We start from the raw sequence: 23,445 nt of genomic DNA, 5'->3' as shown, positions 1-23,445 counted from the left end.
ATGTTGTTTGTTGGTCCACTTTAGTTCAGAAGGCATCATTCTGAGTGGCAGGTAGTAATGGAGTAACTTCGTCACTTTTATCCATAGCATCGGTCCTTATTCTGGTTGCTGTAACGATTTTCTGTTGGGTGTTTGACATGGCGGGGAGTTGTGGAGCACTTTCCCCACTCTGTGACTCTTTCAAGGCTGCACTTTGTGATGCTGGAGGGTGGCCTGACTGCTTGTACTCCGAAGGATGCTTCTTAGTATGGCTGGTAGTTCACTTCGTTTTTCCAGTATTGGGCAACATGCACAGTTGAGTGCTTGAGCCGGTGTAGGTGTTTTGTTTTTAGTAGTAGATATTGCCCTATCATTGAGTCAATTTTGGTGTTTATACCGGAGATGTAATCTGTTGACATTCATTAGGTTGATTTGGATGGCAAGTTTATCTGACTGCATATTAACGGCGCAAATTGAGGTTTGCAGTGCTTTTACTAAAGAAGTGTGAAGATTTGAAAGAACTTCCAGTTTTTTTCAGGTTCCTGGTTACGCTCCATTGAGTGGTTAGTAATATTGGGATGCCCCTGCTAGTTACGTTCTACTATGCAGCCAAATGAGTTGTGCTTAAGTGTGGGCGTAAAATCCGTTTCCCGAACGAATTTTCGGATTTTTTGGCAATTTCGCGTTCCGCGAAACGCGCGAATTTGCCCAAAAATTCGCAAATTCGCAAGCTGCGAATTATTTTGCTTGGTCGCGCTTGAAAAATACAATATCGCACGCGCGGCGTTGACTTACCGTGATTCTGAGTCCGCCGAGTTGTTTTTCTCCCGGTTTGCATGTGCTGCGCCATTTTGGATCTTGCTGCATGATTGCGCGTGAGTTTTTCGACCGCAATTACGTCATCGCGGTTTGCCATCTTGCACTCTTGGTGGAGAAGTGTGGCTCACCGGTTAGAGGCGGCAGACCCAGAAGCAGAGGTCAGCCCGGGACCAGGGTTCAATACCCGACGCGGCAGGGTAGGGAACCAATGTCAGCGGGCTCGATAAATCTCGCCTCGGTGCCTCTCTAACCATGGGTCCCACGCTGCAACTCTGGGCAATAGCTTGCTTAATCTCCACAACAGCCCCCTTGCTGCCGGGGATGCCTGGCTTCACCTTGGGGATGCCCAATAGGGACCATCTCACAGGGAAAGCCAGGACGGGTTCCCCAGCGGTACACAGCGCCAAGAAACCTTGGGGTGAACGTGCGCTCTACAAATTCATACTAACATAACATAACATAACAGCTAAAGTTTGACAACACGGGTACGTCATAAGGGCCCTCGATCACGCATCGCGGGAGTAAACAATGCCGAACACGTAGATGCGGCGCGCAGCTGACATCCGGCGGGAGATTTGAACAGCTTGCTTTCCCGAAATTGCAAAAATTGCAATTCTGCACAAGAAATCCACCACAGGCAGCATAATCCTTCTGAAAATCATGATTTTGATCAGAATAACTCCTCAGATTGAGATTTGGCTACACTTTTTTCTGGAAGGAGTCCATTTTTGGGCGGGTGGGAGGAAGGAAGTTCCCCAGAGTCTCCAACTTCCTGTTCCTGTCCAGCAGGCTCCTCCCAGTGCTTTGTCCATTTCCTGGTCACTTTTCATATGGATCTGGAGCTGGAAGGATTACTTTTTGTGTCTGCTGCTGGATATTTGTATTTGAGGACTTTTTGGACTTCACTTTTGGATTTGAGATTTTACAAGTAAGTTGGTGTTGTTTGTTTGGGGCATTGCAGTTGCTGCAACTACAATTTTAAAACTTTTTCACAACTTTAAAAAAAATATATTGTGGGTAGCCACAGTAGCCAGTAGGGCCAGGGTTAGTCATGGGTGCATGATACAACTGTTTCTGTGAGTTTTGTTGAACTTAAATCTCATTTATGTTATGAATTTTAGCTCACTATATGTGGATTTTTATTTTTTATTTTCGGGTGCCTGTAAAGCCAAACTAGCCAGTAGGCCCAGTGGTAGTTAGTGGTGCATGGGCCAAGTCTTTCTGTGGGGTGTCTTGAATTTAAACATCATTGAGGGCATGGATGGCATTGGATTGTGGTGATTTTTGTGTGTTTTTCGACTTTTTGGGGTGGTGTTGGGGCCTGGCCATGTGGGTGGGGGCCATTTTGAGGCCTGGTCCAGGCAGGGCCTGGCCATGTGGTGGGGGTAAAGGGGCCATTTTGAAGCCAACCAGTGTGCTCAGGCCTGCACCCAGGTTGCCTTGCTTTCATCCATTAGGCCCAGTGGTAGTGACTGAGTGGTGCATCGGCCAAGTCTTTCTGTGGGGTGTCTTGAATTTAAACATCATTAAGGGCATGGATGGCATTGGATTGTGGTGATTTTTGTTTGTTTTTCGACTTTTTGGCGTGGTGGGGCCTGGCCATGTGGGTGGGGGCCATTTTGAGGCCTGGTCCAGGCAGGACCGGGCCATGTGGTGGGGGTCAAGGGGCCATTTTGAAGCCAGGCAGTGTGCTCAGGCCTGCACCCAGGTTGCCTTGCTTTCATCCATTAGGCCCAGTGGTAGTGAGTGGTGCATGGGCCAAGTCTTTCTGTTGGGTGTCTTGAATTTAAACATCATTGATGGCATGGATGGCATTGGATTGTGGTGATTTTTGTGTGTTTTTCTACTTTTTGGGGTGGTGTTGGGGCCTGGCCATGTGGGTGGGGGGCCATTTTGAGGCCTGGTCCAGGCAGGGCCGGGCCAAGTGGTGGGGGTCAAGGGGCCATTTTGAAGCCAGGCAGTGTGCTCAGGCCTGCACCCAGGTTGCCTTGCTTTCATCCATTAGGCCCAGTGGTAGTGACTGAGTGTTGCATGGGCCAAGTCTTTCTGTGGGGTGTCTTGAATTTAAACATCATTGAGGGCATGGATGGCATTGGATTGTGGTGATTTTTGTGTGTTTTTCGACATTTTTGGGGGTGTTTAACTGATGTTCCTCTGGCTTCCATTGCTTTTAGGTGCTCAAGAGAACCACCAGTGCCAGGAAGAAGTCCTGCAGCGGTGTGTGCAGCACAATATCACGTGACGTCACGTGTGGCCACAGACAAGACAACTCTGCAACTCGTGCAACTGCGGCCTGCTGTTCTGACATCTGAAGAAGATGGCCCCAAACAAAGGTGGCCGTAGCGCCTCAGCGAAAAAAGTTGCCAGTGCCACTGCGGGTAAGAAGGAGCAGAAGAAGCAAGTGGCACCACCTACCAAGGAGACTGGTGTGCCCACCGACACCTTTTTTGGGAAAAAAAACCACGCCTGAAGCAGCAGCGGTGTCCGCCGGGGACTAAGCTGGAAGCAGCACCTCCGCTTCATTGGGCTCAGTTCCACCACGCCAAGTTAGGTCCAAGACCATGAGGGCTGCTGCGGCAGCCACTTTGGTTGTTTAATCACCATCGACCAGTGATGTTGGCTCATCACAAGAAAGGCGCAAGGAGAGGCGCATCGAGAGGCTCATCGAGAGGCGCATCGAGAGGCGCAACTAGAGGTGCATGGAGCGGCACAACTGCCCACAATGCTTGTTCCTCCAGAAGTAGGGGCACATCAGGAAATCGAGATTGAGCGGAGGTATCATGCGAGGAAGCCACTCCTCCTGATGTTGATCCATTATCTTCCACATCCCCAGCAAGAAAAAGGTCAAGGAGGGCTACTACTACTACAAGTTCTTCTTCAAGCCCCCTTCATTCTGATGACCTTGATCCTGATTGGAACCCACAAATGCAGTCTGAGAGTGAGGCACGCCATGAGCCGACAAAGGTAGCTAAGCCTAAAAGGAAGGTTCCCGCAAGGCTTCGACTTATGGGTGATGACGACGAACAAGAAGTGGTGTCTTCTGCTGCTGATGAACAGTCTGACGACGACCCAGTCATCACAGACGTCACTCCAGCCCCAGCGGGCATGCAGCAGACTGACATTTTCACTCTATCCCGAATGGCTGCTGAGCGGGATGTGGGCGGCGTGGCACTGGTACCACTACCAACGCAGTTAACTACAACACCAAAAAGACCTACAGCTTCCATATGTTTTAGTCAGAAGGGCCGACAGGGACCTCATCCAGCTCAACCTCCATTACCTCAAGTAGTGGTGCTGTAAGTGAACAACAGAAACAAATTCATCCACGCCCATCCTCCACTTCATCTGGCATTGAAAGTCAAAGTAGCACCTCCACCACCAGCAGACATCTCCAGTCCCCAGTTTGGGACTTCTTTACTGTTAGCCAAAAGTCAGCAAACATGGCCGTTTGTTCGATTTGTAAAGTATCAGTTAGTCGGGGTAAGCTTGGTACCAACTATGGTACCGGAGGCCAGAGAGGTCATCTCAAAAAACACCACCCTATCGAGTGGTATGCACACCTAAGTAAGATCGAGGAAGTCCAAAGTAGAACTGATCCAAATGTATCCATTCACATTGCATCTGATGCTGACGATGAGGGGCTGATTGTGCAGGGGGGAAGTCAAGAACCGACCAACATTTTTTCTGATACACCCAATACCCCTGGCAGCAGCACTGCAGTGGTAGCGCCCCACACCCTCTACCCCTGCAACATGTATGAGGCACACTAAGAGTCTGGGACAAACACCAATGCAAAAAACTAAATCAATGAGCCTAACTGGTGTGAAGTCTGCATCATCATCATCACGTAAAACGGTCCAGCCCACCATTTTGGTCGGATGCGCCATTTGAACGCAACTACCCAACGGTACGTCTGTATAACGCAAAGCTGGCTAAAATGCTAGCGCTGGACCTTCTCCCTTTCTCTTTCGTGGAAGGGGTGGGTTTTCTTGAATTTGTGGCAACAGTCTGCCTAAATGGAAGGTTCCTAGCCGGTCCTATTTTGCCAGGGTTGCTGTTCCAGCACTTCATCAAGATGTGCTGGAGGTGATTGGCGCAGCTATTCTGAAGAGTGCTGTTCACACTATCCACATGACAACAGACATGTGGACCAGTTGCCAAGCCCTTGAGTACATGTGCATCACTGCACACTGGGTCTCTTTTGCTGGGGTCAACAAACAGTTAAAACAAGCAGGTGTTGACACGGAGAAAGTTTTTCAAGCTACTCGCAAACATGCAACAGTAGGCATGTTTGCCATGGAGAAATCTAACACTGCAGCTAACCTTTTGGAGGAGTTTAACAGGAAGGCCGTGACTGATGGTGAATATTTCAGAGTGCAGTGTTTGGCGCACAGTATTAACATCGTGGTGCAGGAATTCTTGAAAAAAGAAGAGCCAGACATCAAATTACTGACCATCTGCCGAAGAATCTGCACACATTTCAGCCATTCTTTTAAGGCCCGAAAGCAGCTGAAGAGCATTCAACATGAACGTAAACTGCCAGTCAAAGGACTAATCCAGGAGGTGGCAACACGTTGGAACTCAACCTTTTACATGCTTGAGCGTCTGTCTGAGCAGTGGGGGGTAATAAATGAGTATGTCTATAAACTGGGTTCTACTCAGAAAGAAATGAGGCTAGAGTTGGAGGAATAGAAGCTAATTGCAAGCCTGACAGACATGCTTCGTCCTTTTGAGGTCTTCACGCGTGAAGTCAGCAGGGAGGACTGTTCTTTGGGTAAAGCTATCCCATTGTTGGTCATGCTAGAGCACCAACTGAAGGAGGTGTCTTCAACGTTTAGAGATCATGCTGAAAAGCAAGAAGCATATGGTTTGGCGGAGAAGTTATTAAGGCCCCTACTTCACAATGAAAGGCTTCAAAACATACATACAGAACAACATTACATTTGTGCCACTATTCTGGATCCACGGTACAAAAAGGCAGTGGCCAGCAAAGCATTCATTCCTTTTGATGAAGCAGATGTTTCAAAGTACAAACATTGGCTCGCTGTGTCAGCCACTCGGTTCGAAAAAGAGCGCATGAAATTGCACGGAGACAGCACAAGTACAACTGAATCAGCAGGCCATTCGGCGTCAAGTTCCATTTCTGAATCCGTGGCCGAAGGGAGTCACTTTCCCTCACAGCCGTTGACGACAGCAGCAACCGTGTCATCATCATCCTCACCTGCACCAGGCCCAAAAAAATATTGTCGGAAGCGGATTAGCTGACTCAGCATGGGTTTGCTCGGTCCACTGCTGCAAAGGCCACAGATTTTACGCAAAGTGGAGCAACCCTGGAGAACCTTAAGTCGGAGGTACAGGCCGATCTGGATGACCCAACAGAGGTCTGTCTTAATGAGAACCCATTGGTGTATTGGTATAGGAAAAGGTCTGGATGGCGACTGATCAGCAACCTGGCTCTAAATTATTTGTCTTGCCCACTCGCAAGCGTGTCTTCTGAATGTGTTTTCAGTGCTGCTGGTGGCATTGTAACTTCAAAAAGGACCCACCTCTCGCCCAAAAATGTGGAGAGGTTAACAATAATCAAGATGAATCAGCACTTCATACCACCCGATTACAAAATACGTGAATGCACGCAGGAAGAAGAGGACACCGACTTAGGTGACGCCGACAGAAGTTCTTCTCTGTCACCAGACCTACTCCCGTCTCAATTCATAGACTTTGAGGACGAGCTCTACTTCCATGAAACCGAGGCCTGAAAATGACTTCCTTTTTTTCCGTACTTATTCACTTTTATTCCTGTGTGTCTTTCTTTGTTTTGCAACTTTTACCACAACAAAACTCTAATCACCTAATCACAACAAGTCCATCATCAGCACTGTCTTCATCTTATTTTCCTTATTGATTTGAAGGTGCCGCAGTCTGCATTCCTGATGTTCACAAGTTCACAACTCAATCATGCTCCTCTATCCTCCTCCTCCAGACTCCCCCTATCCATTTCCCTCAAGGCAGATGGATGGATTATGGAGAATAAATAAACTTTGTCTTCGTAGACGAGTCCCCTCAAGTGGGACTGAAATTACTGACTGAGTACATGCTTGCTGATTGTTGATAGACTTACTTCTGAAATTGACAGGAGAGGCTGCCCTGTGGGCCCTCACTTTCCGAAGAAGATGCAGACAAAAAGTAGAACAGGTAATGAATAATAAGAAGATGGGATGCAGTGGGCAGCAATGGCTGTCTGTCTCTGTTGAAACCAATTGCTGTTTGTTTTTTGTGTTTTTTGTGAACAGCACAATTTGCCATGTTTTGAATATACCAGTATTGCAGGTTTTTGGGGGTTTCTTTGGGCGTGTTCTAGATTTGCGGTGCTGGGTCAGAGGGTCTGGGAGCACTGCTGGCACAGTCTAATTCTGATTACATTTGTTTTTAAGGAAATCCATGGTGGAAAAGTGGAGTTATGGCCTAGCTGCAGAGCGCGTTTGGACAGAATTGAAAGCAGGCTGAAAATATTCTAAGTATGAGATTTTCCATTTTTGCTTTTTACCTGTTTGGGGGGGTTCTGTTTTTTTGCGGGTGGGTTGGCGGCTCTTGGGGCATTGCTGGGAAGGTCTAATATCGGAATCAAGTGGTTTGCACAAAATCCATGGTGAAATATTTTTTCCGTTTTTGCTCACATGCCTGTTTTTGGGGGGCTGTTTGGGGGGTTCCTGGTGTTTGGGGGGAAGATTGGGGGTCTTGGAGCAAGACTGGGTATGGATAGTTTTGATTGCAAGTGGTTTGTAGAAAATCCAAGGTGGCAAAGGGGAGTTAGGGCCTAGCTTCAAAGCGCGCACCGAGTGTTTTTGGAACTGGGCCTAAATATTTCTAAGTCCCCGTTTTTGTATTTTTGCTTTTTGCCTGTTTGGGGGTCTTCTACTTTATTTCGCCTGGGTTGGCGGGTCTTGGGGCATTGCTGGGAAGGTCTAATATCGGAATCAAGTGCTTTGGACTAAATCCAAGGTGGATTTTTTTTTCCGTTTTTGCTCACTTGCCTGTTTTTGGGGGGCTGTTTGGGGGGGTTCCTGGTGTTTGGGGTGGGTTTTGGGGTCTGGGAGCACTGCTGGCACAGTCTAATTTTGATTGCATTTGTTTTTCAGAAAATCCATGGTGGAAAAGGGGAGTTAGGGCCTAGCTGCAGAGCGCGCTTGGAGTGATTTCGGAATGAGGCCTAAATATTTCAGTGTGAGTTTTTCCGGTTTTGCTTTTTGGCTGTTTGGGGGTGTTAAACTTGTTTTTGCCTGGGTTGACGGGTCTGGGGGCATTGCTGGGAAGGTCTAATACCGGATGAAAGTGTTTTGGAGAAAATCCATGGTGAAAAAGGTTTTCACTTTTCAGAGTTTTCGCTCACTTTCGTGCTTTCGGGGGCCTGCTTGGGGGAGTTCCTGGTGTTTGGGGAGGGCTTGGGGGGTCTTGGAGCAACGCTGGGTATGGATAGTTTTGATTGCAAGTGGTTTGAAGAAAATCCATGGTGGCAAGGGGGAGTTAGGGCCTAGCTGCAGAGCGCGCAAGGAGTGATTTTGGAACTGGGCCAAAATATTTCGAAGTGCCCGTTTTTGTATTTTTGCTTTGTGCCTGTTTGGGTGTCTTTGACCTTTTTCCGCCTGGGTTGACGGGTCTGGGGGCATTGCTGGGAAGGTCTAATACCGGATAAAAGTGTTTTGGAGACAATCCATTATGAAAAAGTTTTTCACTTTTCAGAGTTTTCGCGCACTTTCGTGTTTTCGGGGGCCTGCTTGGGGGGGTTCCTGATGTTTGGGGGGGGGAGTTTGGGGGGTCTTGGAGCAACACTGGGTATGGATAGTTTTGATTGCAAGTGGTTTGAAGAAAATCCATGGTGGCAAAGGGAAGTTAGGGCCTAGCTGCAGAGCGCGCATGGAGTGATTTTGGAACTGGGCCTAGATATTTCTAAGTGCACGTTTTTGTATTTTTGCTTTTTGCCTGTTTCGGGGTCTTCGACTTTTTTGCGGGTGGGTGTGCGGGTCTTGGGGCATTGCTGGGAAGGTCAAATATCGGAATCAAGTGGTTTGGACTAAATCCATGGGGAAAAAGTGTTTCCGTTTTTGCTCAATTGCCTGTTTTTGGGGTGCTGTTTGGGGGGTTCCTGGTGTTTGGGGGTGGGATTTGGGGTCTGGGAGCACTGCTGGCACAGTCTAATTTTGATTGCATTGGTTTTTCAGGAAATCCTTGGTGGAAAAGGGGAGTTATGGCCTAGCTGCAGAGCGCGTTTGGACAGAATTGAAAGAAGGCCGAAAATATTCTAAGTATGAGATTTTCCATTTTTGCTTTTTGCCTGTTTGGGGGGATTCTGATTTTTTGTGGGTGGGTTGGTGGGTATTGGGGCATTGCTGGGAAGGTCTAATATCGGAATCAAGTGGTTTTGACAAAATCCATGGTGAAAAAGGGGGGTTAGGGCCTAGGGTTAGAGTTAGGGTTAGGGTTCTGGTTCTGAAATCCCTGTTTCCACTTTACACATAGATTGAGGGGAAAGATCTGCAAATTTCGCCCACAATTATTTATCCTTGAAAAGGAGACTCTGAGTACGCTTTTTCAAAATGATGCTTGTATGTTTTGTAATACTGTCGACTCTGAAACTGAAAGTGTTATTTTTGCACTACACAACATACCTTATATTTTTTTCTCCGTGGTGTTTTAAATATCACTTCCTGTTTTCCCATCAACAATTACAGGCCGGCTTTTACCCTGTGCAATGACAAAAAGGATGACCTCAGGCTTAGCGACCCGCAATTCAGCATCCGCCAGGCAGTTAGTGGACAAGGTGTCTTCTGGTCCCCAACATTGATCGGCGGAGCATCAGATGGAATGGAGGAGTACCGCGAAAGAGGAATGGCTGGATGCATTCAACTCCCAAAATTCAACAGGACAATTACAACAACATACAGTTACAGTATCCATCTTCATTTCAACTTATCTTTTAAGTAATGTTATTGCTGTGAACTACTGTGAGTGTGACACTGTGCATTTGTTTGTTCTCTGCTTCAATTCATCCCTCCAGCCATTGTATACTTTTTTCTTTGCTATTTTTCAAATTAATTTAATGTACGAAGTGGTTCTTCTCTCTGAGGGCAGATAGGAAAGTGAAATTACGTAATTACTGAAGCCCTGTACTGTCACATTGTTGTTTTTTCATAGTACATTGTAGAAAGTACTACTTACTTTACAAAAACCTATCCATTTAGAAAACATCTTCATGCATGCAGTAGTGCATGCACTTCCTTTATGTCCCTTAAAAGATTTATGAATAGCTTTGTATCCAAAGATTTGTTTATCTTCATTTGTTGTTTGTCCATGCTGTGTATTTTTCCTTTCTCCACAAAACTTTACCCACAAACCTCATTCCCATCCCAGTTTCAAACCCTAACCCTCTTCCCCCGGGCTGTGTGGTTTTCATTGAGGTGTGAGCAAATTACAACAATAATTCCACACACTTGCAGGGGAGGATAAGGTGCAAGCAACCTCCTCAAATCAATTTTAAGGCAGCTAGATGAATCTTAGGATATTGTAATTCTGGATAAAAAAACAACAATGAGTATTTTAAAATAAATTCTGAATTTCATGCCCACCATCGATTGGATCCATCGTCAACATCATCCTCCTACATGTCAAGAAGACTTGTTGTGTTACGCTGCTGTGTCACTGTTCTTGTTGTAGCCATAATCATCCATGCAATTCTTTTTTCCCCATACTTATCTTCAGCATTGCTTAGGCTACTGTTCCTTCTAATACTCCTCTCAGGCCACTCAATGTCTCATTTTTTTACTTTGTTTTTCATATGCTGCTACTGCTAGTGTGGTACCACTCCTACTACTAACACCACAACAACGGAATTTCGGTCCGGGATGGTGTAATCGCCATTTTCCATGCAGCCAGCTCTGTGACTAGCTCTGTTCTCAAACACGAATCACAGGTAAGATAAGCATTTTGGGGAGGTAGAAAGATGGGCTAGAATGCGGAGGAGAGACTGATAGTAGTACAAGTAAAGTACTAGTAGGCCAATTGAATTCACTAACTCTGTTAGTGGCATTTTTGGACGTTTTAGATAATTCATGCTGGTAATTTTGAGGAAAACCAAACGTGCCATAGCTCCCGTCCACCACCCCACAAAAGAAGATCAAAGCGTACACTATGTTGAAGTATGTAAAATGAATAATGTATTTCCCCTAACAAAAATAAACTAGTCCCACCCCTCCCTAACCCAAACAATTGTCCATTTGAAGTAGTCCAAAAATAAATAATCCCCAACTCCCGATTCCCACCCCCCCAACAGTCTTTAAAAAAGGGACAAGGGACACAGTCACTTCCGGCGGTGTTTGGGCAGGCGGTCCTTGCGGAGGTCCCGGAGCTGCTTTTCAAGGTCGTCCACCTTGCGCTCCAGGTAGTCCACTCTTAAGCTTAGGCGGCACATGCGTGCCTTCCAGGCTCTGAGGGGGCCAGCTGCTGATGGTGCTGCAGCTGAGTGGCAGCGGGGGCTGTCCGAGCCCGGCGGTGGGATGGAGGCTGCTGGCTGGACACGGTGGCAGTGCTGGAGGAGGTTGGTGATGTTCCCTCCTCGTTCTCCCGAGCCCACAGCCGGCAATATTCCACTCGAATGGCCTCCATCTTCCGGGCCCTGGCCCGGACAGCCATCTCCCCTCTGGTGAGCTTTTTGGGAGCATCTATATGAAGAAAGAAAAATAATGTAACCAATACTCTTTAACAATAACACAAAATAATTCAACAGAAAGTTGTCTCACAGTAATACTAGCAATTTGCAAGCACAGTATACCATTTTGGCATGTATCTTTCCGCCATCTTTGTAGGCCAGTAACAGTGGGAGTTTCAGGAATTCTACTACCAGGCAGCACTATGGACTTAATACATAGTCAGAGAGTACACCTGTTTTCTTCTTTTTTTTCTCTACTTTTGCGAAAGAAATTAATTACTTGTACGTGAACTTGTGGTAGCCGGCATAATGCCAGCTCAGTCAGCTTGCACCCAAGAGAAAAGAGACACAAGCCATGATGACGCGTACTTGCACGCATTACTTTAAGCAGTATATGCAGGTGGGGATGGGAAACTCTTACTTTTGTATAGGGGTGGCACTGGCCATACTCGGTTACATCAAGGGCTACTGCTCAATGTAATCATATATTTCGCACAGCCCCCCCCCCTGGGCCTTCAGTACTACAAAAGGAAAATGAAGATTATTAATTTCTGATCATGTCTCCAGCCGATCACATGATCTCTTTGCTTATGTGATGCATGACTTTAGGTGCTTTATTCTGATAGACTGAGTGAACAACAGCAATAGTCCACCCATGATTAACACAGCAGAAAGAAAATTATGAACATAGGGAGTGAGTGTGGTAACCATAATTGCCGGAGGAAGGGACTTGACTTGATATAATTGTCAACTATACAATACATACACAATATATGCTGTACTTGCAAAGTAAACTACTGTACTGTTACTTTAGGCAAGGGAGAGTTTCAGAACAATCACAACTTGTAGTATTTGGATTTCCTCTGCTTTGCTACTCTGGCACGGACATGCTGTTCGAACAAAGTAACACTCTTCATGCAGTGAACGTCTGCTCTACATACACCTCTGCTATGTATGAGGAAGAAGATACCATCCAGGCTTCCAAAGTAAACGTGTATCATTTTTCTTAATGTCTCAACTGTAACAACTTTACTTTTTCTCAACAACCAATTAACACCCTTTTCATTTTATTTGTCTTCTTGACTTGCATTTGAGTTTCACCCAAATGATATATTGTAATGCACACCACACATGAATTTTCTGATTGACCCACACAGGCAGTCATTTTTTCTTTCTCCTCCAACCATCCTTGCTTCAAGCAGCCATGCATCTGATTCCTTCCCATCAGCCACCTCTGCCTGCATTCAAAAACACGTATCATTCTTTAGTCATAAATGTTACGACTCGCTAGTCCTTCCATTGACCCTAAGTTCTTTCCCTTTTTGTTCATCACATCCCTCAAGTTCATCTGATATGACTTGGCTTCACGAGAAAAGTTTCCCAGCTGATTTGAAGTCAAATAGAGGGGGCCATTGCTTACTCGAGAACTACCACTGCTAATGCTATTGCTAAGACAAGGGTGACTGTCTTCTCCGTGATTGGCTAAAACAAAATTTAATTCTAAATCAGTAACTGTTCTTAACACTACAGTGTACTTGTAGTAGTGTACTTTCTACTGTACAGTACATCATACACTCCTTTGCGAGCCTACTCTGAAATGTCAATAAGTAAGGAGTCTAATAATAATTTACCACGTCCGCCGTTGCGGAGCCATCCCCCTCAGCTCCTCCTGGTGGTGCCGCCCCTTGAGTAGACCCCTCCGCGCTGCTGGCCCCGGCACAGGTGGTGGCAAGTGCTGCATCAGATGTTGTGACGCCTAGAAAAAACCTGTCATATTTTTAGATGCCATACACCACCCCCTACTTCGTCTCGTAATGGAAGAGAAAATGTTAAACAATTTTTAATTATTGGGAGTGAAAAGAAGTCACGGTTTTGGGGAGGGTGTTAACTTATATGCTTAGCCATAACATGCAACTCTTTTTGGCACAACTGATTAATGCTTGCTCTTTACCGTGCAACATTTTTATAATTACAGACAGAACCAACTACTCCTCATCACCACCAGGAGAACTTGAAGTTCCAACAAGGTGAGGGCTCCCGAGTCCCGCACAGTTACTTCTGACTGAGGTATGTGGAAAGTCGAACTGCACCTATCATCAACAATGTCCTATTTCTCTTGTCCATACTTCTGTATGTGCAGAATAGTCCCTGAAACACTAGCGGTATGGTATGTGCTACTATCAAATCAAAAAGACAACTACTAGCTTATTCTTGGAGGACATTGACATTTTGTTATTGGAAATTGTCAAAGCACTAACATTAAGAAGACTGGAATAGACAGCAAGGGCAACCCAGAGGACTGCACTGAATGCCCCTAGAGCTATTGCTGGATCAGAGTTTTGTTTAACGCCGTTTGCCGACTAGACAAGCTTAGCTACCTACACAGACCGACTCAGAAATAATAGTAAATAGTAGTAGCACAGAGAGTGATGGTAGAGAGGCAAGATAAGAATGTAGAAACAGTGTACAAGGAGATCTAAGACTATTTTGTAAAAAATAGAGTTAGGGAAGTATAATTATATTAACAACAGAACTACTTACTGGGGCCAGCAGAAGAGCCTGCAGTGGACCGTTCCTCCTGCCCACTCTGTTCCGCCGTAGTCTGGGGTGGTGCTGTCCTCTTGCCCCTGGGAGGTGCTGATGATCATGAAATAAACACAAACATGGATGATTGTTTTTTGGGAATATTTGATTTCTTTGACCACATTCCTAAATTATCTCGGGGAAACAAATTAGCAAGAATTGCACTACATGAATTGACCTATCTGATCTGGTCAACTAGGAGGATACTAGTACAGTATTGCTGGATTCACAGACCGTCTACTTGTAAAGTTCTGTAAGTCACTAACTAAACCAACAACAAAAAGGTTCTACTACGACTGCCAGCACACAGCAAAATGCGAAATGCCTTCTAGGATTTCTTTCCGCTTGGGTTGAGGAGAACAATATCCTGCCGTTTGCACAGACTGGGTTCCGTAGGAATCACGGAACCCTGGATAATCTTACTGCTCTACAGGTAGTTACGGACAAATACGTACAGGTGAGACGGGGGACGGTGTATGCAGCTTTTATTGATTTCTCCACTGCGTTCGATAAAGTGGATCGCGGAACGCTTTGGAGAAAATTGGCTGCGCTCGGTCTCCCGTCTCACCTGTTGGAGCTGGTGCGGGCTCTCCATACAGAGACCTGGTGTAGGGTCCTGTTGGGGGGTGAAGGGGGGCTTTCTGACCCAATTCCATCGAGCAATGGCCTTAAACAAGGCTGTTTACTGGCTCCCCTCCTATTTTCTCTATATACGGCTGATTTGCCCGCCACTCTGTCAGCCACTGAGGGTATCGCCCCCTTGCTGGGGGGGAGCCCTGTATCTTGTCTGATGTATGCCGATGATGTCCTCATTCTTGACTTAACGCCCAAAGGACTTTCAAATCGGCTGCATGCCCTCCATAGTTATGCGGTGGCTCATTGTATGAAGATTAATATAACCAAGAGTAAAGTCATGTGTATAGTAGGAAAAAAGAGGTGTCGAGCTGCAGATTTTGGTTGGTGTATCGGGGGGCAAAAATTGGAGGTTGTAAAGTCATATATTTTTCTGGGGAAAATTGTTACGGCTAATCTGAGTGAGAAGCTCCATATAGAGCATTGTTCTCGCAAAGCTCCTGCCCATGGCAAAGGTTTAAACTCACTATACCATGCAACGGGGAAACGGCACTTTCAGATTCTATTGGAGGTGTATAGATCTAAAATCCCAGCGACAATTTTGTATGGTATAGAGTTAATAGAGTTGAAAAAGTGGGACTTCTGCCATAGGATTGAGGGAAAACTCTTAAGATCTCTCTCCTCATTAAATTCTGCCTGCTCTCTGGCCGCCTGTAGGCTTGAATTTGGTCTAAGGAGCAGTTGGGTACAGGGTCTCTGTGCCCTAGTAAGATGGGTGGCCTGTCTTGCAAGAGCGGAAGCTGGGACACTGAGAGCACTCATTAAAAGTGAATTACTAGGTAATTTCAATGAGTTTTCCCAACTTGTTTGTAATTTCAGAAAAGCCGTAACTCTTTTAAAATTAGACGAAAAGTTTCTTTTTGTGTACTCCCCTACTCAGTTAAAACTTGTGCTAAAAGCAGCCTCCTGGGACCTCTGCTTTCAATCGGATAAAAAATTAATCCATGGGAAAAGGAATGTACATATCCTTCTCGATACTTATCTGATGAAGCAGCCACAATCCTATGTGCGATGGTCCCTTCCACATGGTATACGTAGATTTTGGTTCCTGTTGCGATACGATTTAATTCCTTTAAATCTCTTGTTATCCAAATGGTACGGCTCCACCTCTTTGTGTAATCTATGTCATCTAAATATTCAGGACTGTACGCATGTTCTACTGATTTGCCCGGCGTTATGTAAATTGCGCTCTAGATGGATAAAAGTTATTTGTCTCCGTCTGGGCATTCTAACTCTGAATGATTTTCTTCATGCACTTTATTGTCCCCCTAACGAAATGTTCTGCTTCTACATTTTTAATTTTTTTAAAGGTTTTTTAGCTATTTATTAATAATCAATGGAGACGCCTTCTTGATTTGCCAAATTTTCTACTGCTCTGGTGTGTGAATTAGTCTATATGTAATTTATGTACTTGTTGGCGGACACTTTTTGCAGTTGCACTGTTTTGTATTTTATTTCTGTATATTTTATGTGGCCCTCCGCTGAGAGCCAAAACATAATAAATAAAATTGAATTGCCAGCACTCAGCAGCACGCGACGTGACAGACACAGTCCGTCATCATGATTGCAGACCAAATAACAAGTCATAATGTACTCAACCTGAACCTATCAATCCATCACTATCTCTTCTTCTTAGTGGCAGCAGGAGTACAAAGGAAGGACTAGACTTGAGTCTCTAGTCTCTCTAGCATTACGCAGTTCTGTAAAGTACTACACTCATACATATTCAGGCCAAATGAGCACAAAGTTGCAAACAAGTAAGCATAGTAGCACCACTGAGCAGGCGAGCACCTGCAATCTCAGAAGCTATTTAAACGTTAATTTACCTGCAATGTAATCGAATTGGCAGCATTCTTGCTCTTCGGGAAAAACATATATTAGCAATATAACACAGAGCAGAAGAAAACAAAGTAGTTATTAAATAGCTACTGACCAAGGCCTGGGATCTCCACACCGAGCAGGTGGAGCAGGTCCTGCTCGCGGTCAAGGAGGTCCGACCACCGGTGCGTCGCTTGCTGGTAGGTGCGCCGGACCCCTGACTCCCTCCGCATGGCCCGGCACACCTTTTCCCACAGCTGGCGACGCTCCCGCAGGCCATACCCTGCCTCGATCCTGCCCCCTGCTGCCACGGTCTTGGGGAGGTGGCGCTGCACATAAAAGATCACTGCGGCCACCTCCACCACGCTTAATGTCTCCCTGGCCATCACTTCCTCCCCTCGCAACCGCCCGCAAGGGAGCCGGGTACGGGGTGCGGGACCCTTCCCCTTCTCCTTCGTGGCTCCCTTTGCCATGGTCCTGTACAGCAGAAAGAAAAAAAAAGGAAAGAATAGGGAAAAAGTAAAGAAAAAAAAGTTTTTAAAAAGTAGCTTTAAAAGTAACGAAAAGTTGAAAAAAACACAAAATATAGATCTAGAAAAAAAGAGGGATAGATATAGAGTAGAAAAGATTAAATAAAAGTCCAAAGAAACAAAGGATTGCAAGGATGAAAGGAGGATTAAAAAGCATGCACAGAACTATAGCAATGAATGAAAACCAAGATGGCCGCGCCCATTGAGGACCGCGTGGGTAAGTTAACGCAATTTGTCCCCCGTGAGTACGCAGAAACACGCGCAAACTCGTAATAGCACGCCGCACACAACGTGACATTGCCAATAGCGCCCGGAAACGGAAATACACAACGCGCACAAGATGGCCGCGCCCATGTACGACCACATGGGCAACCTCGCGGTCGGTGCGCTGCAAGCGGTCCGCGAATAAGCAAAAAAGCGCGCGAACACGCAAAAAAAGGAATTCGCAAATTCGCACGGATGCGCAAATTCTGTGGATCGCGAATTCGCTTTTGTGCGAATTCGCTAATTTCGCCCATACTTAGTTGTGCTTTCTAATTTTGTGTCCTGTATTTTCCGTGTAGGATCGCTGATCCCTGGTGACTTTGTTTTTGTTATTGACATTGTTTGCTGAGTGAGAGGTCTCATTACTTGACTGCTCAGGTGAATATTTCTATTATTGATATGTCTATTATTGTTTGCTGTTGGTCTATAAATCAAGATGACTTCGTTTTCCTTGATTGAACCGCTGTTGGGCTCTTATCAATGTGACACATTTCTTGTACTGCGGTGGTCTTTTTTGCCATTGAGAACAGGGCCTTACTAGCTTTGTCTAGTTTCTGTTCTTGATTACTGTACTAAATGTTGTTTATTTTTGTGGTATTACTATTTATTGAGTTTGTTGTCACAGCTTTTACCCACAAACTTAATATTTCTTCTGTGGTTTGTTTGATTGCTGATCGGGGAGTTGGTGAGTTACAAAGTTGTTCAGAGTGTTTGGAGGTGGTTCCTATTGCCTGCAGTATGGCCTTATTGTTCAGTATTGATTGAGACTCGGAGGCTGTTGTCTTGGGGTGGAATGACCATTAGGCTTTTCTGTGTCTCAGTTAGTGTCCATCGTATTGTCTATTCTTGTGTCCATCCTAGACATGGGATGCGCTTCTGTGCTCGGGCGAAGTTGTGCTTGTATGGTTTGCACCTTATTGCTCCGGCAGTTTGGTTTCATAACCTCTTGTTCCGTGGCTGCTGTCACTGGGATAGCATGTATGCTGCTGCTGCTACTTGTTGAGGCTGCATTCTTAGGATGCACTTCAGTGCTCGAGTGAACTTGCGCTTGAAAGATTTGCACCTTGTTGCTCCAGCAGTTCGGTGTCTACTATTCCTTGGAGAGCTTCTTTGCACCCGCTACTGTTTGGAGCAGTATTCATTGTTGTTACTATTGCCTTGTGTACTTCTTCTTTTTTGTCTTCGTTTATTTATTTATTTATTTATTTTGAAGCTTATAAAGCACGCGGCTACCCCCAACGGGGGTCTCCCAGCGCTGCAGACGATCGATACCAAGGGGATTCAGTGAGCGCTAGATCATGGTGAAGAGCCAGGTCTTGAGTTTACTCCGAAACAGAGACTCTGATGTAATAAATCTAAGATCCAACGGAAGGCGATTCCAAAGTCTGGATGTGGCCACAGCAAAAGCCCGACCCCCAGTTCGTGCAAGATGGAAGCGTGGGGCATGCATCAGGCGAAGATGGTTTGATCTGAGGTCTCGTACTGAGTGAGTAACCTTAAGTCTATGCCTCAAATATGCAGGGCCTCGCCCATTGAGAGCCCTAAAGGCAAAGACAAGAGGCTTGAACTGAATGCGGTAGCTCACCGGCAACCAATGCAGTTTAGCCAAATACGGTGTGATGGAATGGCGATAAGGGATGTTACAAATCAGCCTGGCCGCGGCGTTCTGCACTGTCTGGAGACGTTTAATGAGGTAAGCCGGGGCTCCCACATACAGACTGTTTGCATAGTCCAAATGGGACGTTATTAGGGCGTGAACCACTGTCCTACGTGCATCAAGTGGGAGGAAGGGCACAATTTTTTTGATCATACGAGCTTACCGAAGCAGGCTGCCGAGACTTTGTTGATTTGGGTTTTGTGTAGCAACTAGTTTATACGGCGTCAGAGGTTTGAGAAGTATATTGACTTTAGCCGGTGTGGAGTATATGATTGCGGTGGGGTTCTTTAGAAAATTAAATTCCCAGTTTAATTCATTGATCCAAAGATTGAATACTTTTGTGATTTTAGCGTCGCTCCTAGGTTCGGTGGTGATTTTGGTGAGCAACCTGAGAGGGGTTTTAGTTTTGACTTCAGATTTTGATGTTGGTAGAGGTGGTTGCTTCCTTGTCCTGCCTGATCTCATTGCCCTACATAGTTGATAATGACCGGGCAGGGCTGGCCTGGGTTGGTCTTTTCCTACAGTGATTTTTGTCACAATAGATTTTGCTGCTATGGCTACATTGCTGTTGTGCCTCCGGCAAGTTTATGATGTGTGCGATAGATGTGATAGATGTACCAGAGCGTGAGCACCTAGACTGCAGAGGAGGGTAGTGGGTATTTTATCCTTACTGATTCGGACAAAATGTCAATCATGAGCCTGTGGCACTCTCCGACTTTGGGTGCTAAATTGTCACGCTTTTGCTGAGAAAGGTATTAGTGGACTTAGGGTGCACTGGGATGTTTTGTGACAGTGGGGGGAAATGTTTTTGAGCAGGGCACTCTCAACGAGGCAGCAAACTGCTCCTAGACTGGCAGGGCCGATTCTGCCACCCCGTCTGGGCTCAAACTCTGCCGCTGCTTGCTAGTTGCAGCCACGCTCACAGCCCTCTCCCCCAGCCACTGTCTATACCACTTGCACCTTACCGCTCTTAGTTCGTTATAGCTGGGGCTGTTGCTGTCTTGTGGCGTCCGTGTTGCTGAAACACTGCCATGCTCACCAACACACTCCCCTGCCTGTGGCCAATCGCAATGCCTGCAACGCCTGCACTTTGCCCTCGGTGATGGAGTCAGGGAGAGAGAGAAGGTGGCCGGGAGTGAGGATTTGGCGGTCCCTCCTGCTGCTGCGGGGGGCAAGCAGCTTGGCTGCTCCTGCTCCTTCTCTCTCTTTCCTCCTGTCCTGGTTGGCCCCCCTCTGGGCAATTGGGAAAGTTAGCGGAAAGCGAGCGGCAAGAGAGCAGGACAACGAGTGGTGAGGAGGAGACACCCCGGGGGCCCAGGTCCGGGGTCCTGGAGCAGCAGTACAACACTCTACACCACCCCCACCGCTAATGTTACTGCTGTGCTCCTCGCTTCCGCGAGTAGGCGTTTCTGCGTCTCTCAAACCATCAGCCTCTCTTCCCTCTTTCTATACCTCTCTTGCCTCTTTCTGTACCCCTCTTGCCTCTTTTAGCACTTCTCTTGCACCCCTGTTCCCACTTTCTGCACCTCTTTTGCCTGTTTCTGCAACTTGCTTGCCTCTTTCTGCAGTTATCTTGCCTGTTTCTGACCCTCACTTGCCTCTTTCTGTACCTCTCTTGCCTCTTTCTGCTCCTCCCCTGCCACTTTCTGTACCTCACTTACTGTCTGTACCCCTGTTCCCACTTTCTGCACCTCTTTTGCCTGTTTCTGCAACTTGCTTGCCTCTTTCTGCAGTTATCTTGCCTGTTTCTGACCCTCACTTGCCTCTTTCTGTACCTCTCTTGCCTCTTTCTGCTCCTCCCCTGCCACTTTCTGTACCTCACTTGCCTATTTCTGCACTTCTCTTGCTTCTTTCTGCAACTCTTGCTTCTTTCTGCACATCTCTTGCCTCCTTCTGCACCTCTCTTGCTTCTTTCTGTAACCCTCTTGCCTCTTTCTGTACCTCTTTTACTCCTTTCTGCACTTCTCTTGCTTCTTTCTGCTCTTCACTTGCTTCTTTCTGTACCCCTCTTGCCTCTTTCTGTACCCCTCTTCCTGCACCTTTCTTGCCTCTTTCCACTTCTCTCTTGCCTCTTTCTGCATTTCTCTTGCCTCTTTCTGCACTTCTCTTGCCTCTTTTTGCATATTTTCTGCTCTTGTTGCAGCCCTCTTGTTTTTTTGTGCACTTCTCTGCTTCTTTCTGAACATCTCTCGCCTCTTTTTGTGCACTCAAATGGGAAGTGGAAGCTGTCAAGTTTAACCGTCTGGTTGCTCTCGTGACTGAGGTATGTGTCTACTTGTACATGACTTTTTACATGTGTTATACATCTGAAGATGGTAGCTTAAAAAGCGGGTTGCTTCTTCTATAGGTGGTCAAATCTTCTAAGTTCTGCTCTGTCATTCGGTTGCACAGGCAGACATGTCTTATGTATATAGGTGGTCTAGAGCCCCTCAAATATACTATTGAATACCCATGTGCCCTGTATTATGAGCAGAAAGAAATGCATACTCATTTTTGTATACAAATTTACAGAGTATGCTGTTTGAAACACAGGTACTCAAGTACTGGTATGTTTACTTTTAGGTCTCGCCTACGCAGAGGAAAAAGACCTTTAGCCATCGATTCCCTTTTTCAGGCAAAAACGTGCACACTTTGCATTGCTTGGAATGGCAACTCGTGCACGTTTGTCGATTCCCTTGTGGGAGCGAGATTTGAAACCATCTGTTTGTAATTAACAGATGGTTTCAAAGCACACTCCCGCAAGGGAAGAGCAGACCCCCCTCTCTCCCCTCCCCCTGCTGCGCGATGGATAAGAACAAACAATGTTTTTTTTTAAATTTCCTATCTAGCGCGCGCCGGGCTTGTTTGTAATGTTAAAGACATGTTAATAATATTTAGTTTAGTGCATTGCTCTTTCGCGAGCTTCGCCGTGCTTTATCTACTTTTTATAGAGCCTACACCGAGGCTCGAACGCGGGTCTCCAGGACTACAGTCAGCAGCTCTATTTACTATGCCACATCAATGTTGCTGCTAGTGAGGGCGCCTGTTCCAAGCACTTCCCCCTACCCACCCGTGCGCCACACTCATGTTCCCGATTACGTGACGGCGCTCCTCAGGCGTTAGCGTGGATTCTCGGTGCTCCCAGCCGCCGTTATCCTCCTTTCAGACTGCCCTAAAATCCATAACGCAAACAAGGTGAGTGAGTTGTCCACCATTGTTCGGCCTTGAAAAGTTTGGGCTCGCACCGCGGTGGGAAATTTAACAATGAATGCGTCACCTGACAAAGTCAAACCCACACCGGCAGCTGAGTGAACCTGGCCGCTAAAGTGGTTCCTCAGCTGCAGCCTCGGCCTTTCCAGAACACACCAGCAGCCCTAGTAGCTTAAATCATGCCCGACAGTGGTGTTGCAGTGGGCAGGGCCGCCGGGAGAGTCCGAGTTGTGGGCACCGGCTACCAGCAGGCGTGATACCGCTGCAAAGAAGTAAGTGCCTGCGATGTGTGTTCCTAACTCCAATGCTTATGCAGCTTTAGGGTAAATAGAAATATGGAGCAACGCAGGATAGCGACCTTCTTTCTGTCTCTCAAGCACGCTGTTTCTGTCTTGTTTGACCGATGGCTGGGAACGGGCGGGGGGTTCTATGGCCCGCTCTCAGAATCATGCAAAACAACAGTTGATGGACAGAATGCAGAACAATGTCATACATTCACCCCAGTACAGAGATCTGGGCCTAAATCCATTGTTTTTTTGCAATCCACACCACCCCAGTTCAGACATGGCCATATGCAAATCAGCCTTGACCCTGTGCCTCATGGGAACAGTCCAGCTCGAACTGCCAAGCCATGTCTTTCTCAGACTCACCCTGTTAGTGGTAGGGAGAAGCAATTTAGCAACTGAAATGCTGTGCGATCACATACATTACACTTTAATTATAGGCATGTTTCACAGCAGTTTCATGCTTGCCTGCTTGTTTGCAGATAATGCAGTTAATCATGGGCGCAGATCGTTGTTTCTTGTGGCCATGTTGTAGTGCTGTGCTGCAAAAGACAGCACAGCATGTTTTTCTGGGACGTGGTGCCTTTGGAACAGGCAGCGGGAAGATGCAGCCAGCGCTGCAGTGACTCTCACAGGCAGGGCCTGTTACCACAGAGCGGTGAAGCGAAGGAGCATGCTTGTAGACTGGAAACGTGCTGCCGTTAGTTTGCAGACTTCAGGAGCTCACCACACATCTGCAGGCTGCCTACAAGCAAGAAGGGGCAGTGCCGTGCAGAGGGCGGTTTATAGGGCCAAGTAGAGGCTTGCAGCAGCTCTCCAGCCCCCGGGACACATTCGTCCTTCATTGCCCTGTTTACAGAAGTCCAGTTCTTGGCCTTCTATGGGCAGCTTTGGGGCAGTCTAGACTGTAAACAAACCCAGGTGGCAGAAGCTATCGCTCATCCACCTTCTTGCAGCGTCCGCCTAATGGGCTAGGCTCACCCCACCTGA

General features: G+C 46.5%; 1 protein-coding gene and 1 long non-coding RNA gene across 3 annotated transcripts in view; both read left to right on the top strand.

Moving 5' to 3' along the window:
* LOC144823525 (nicotinamide N-methyltransferase-like) overlaps positions 1-23,445 on the top strand; it is a 203,712-nt gene that overhangs the window by 41,220 nt on the left and 139,047 nt on the right. The window lies entirely within an intron of this gene.
* LOC144823526 (uncharacterized) lies at positions 7,229-10,220 on the top strand. Its single transcript, XR_013608808.1, has 4 exons — positions 7,229-7,313; positions 7,935-8,019; positions 9,015-9,098; positions 9,525-10,220. It is a non-coding gene; the product is annotated as an uncharacterized LOC144823526 (long non-coding RNA).

This window comes from Lissotriton helveticus, chromosome 3_1, assembly GCF_964261635.1.
Source record: "Lissotriton helveticus chromosome 3_1, aLisHel1.1, whole genome shotgun sequence".
Classification (NCBI taxonomy): Eukaryota; Metazoa; Chordata; class Amphibia; order Caudata; family Salamandridae; genus Lissotriton; species Lissotriton helveticus.
Note: the sequence above shows the minus strand (reverse complement) of the source record. Positions and strands in the feature narration are given on the sequence as shown.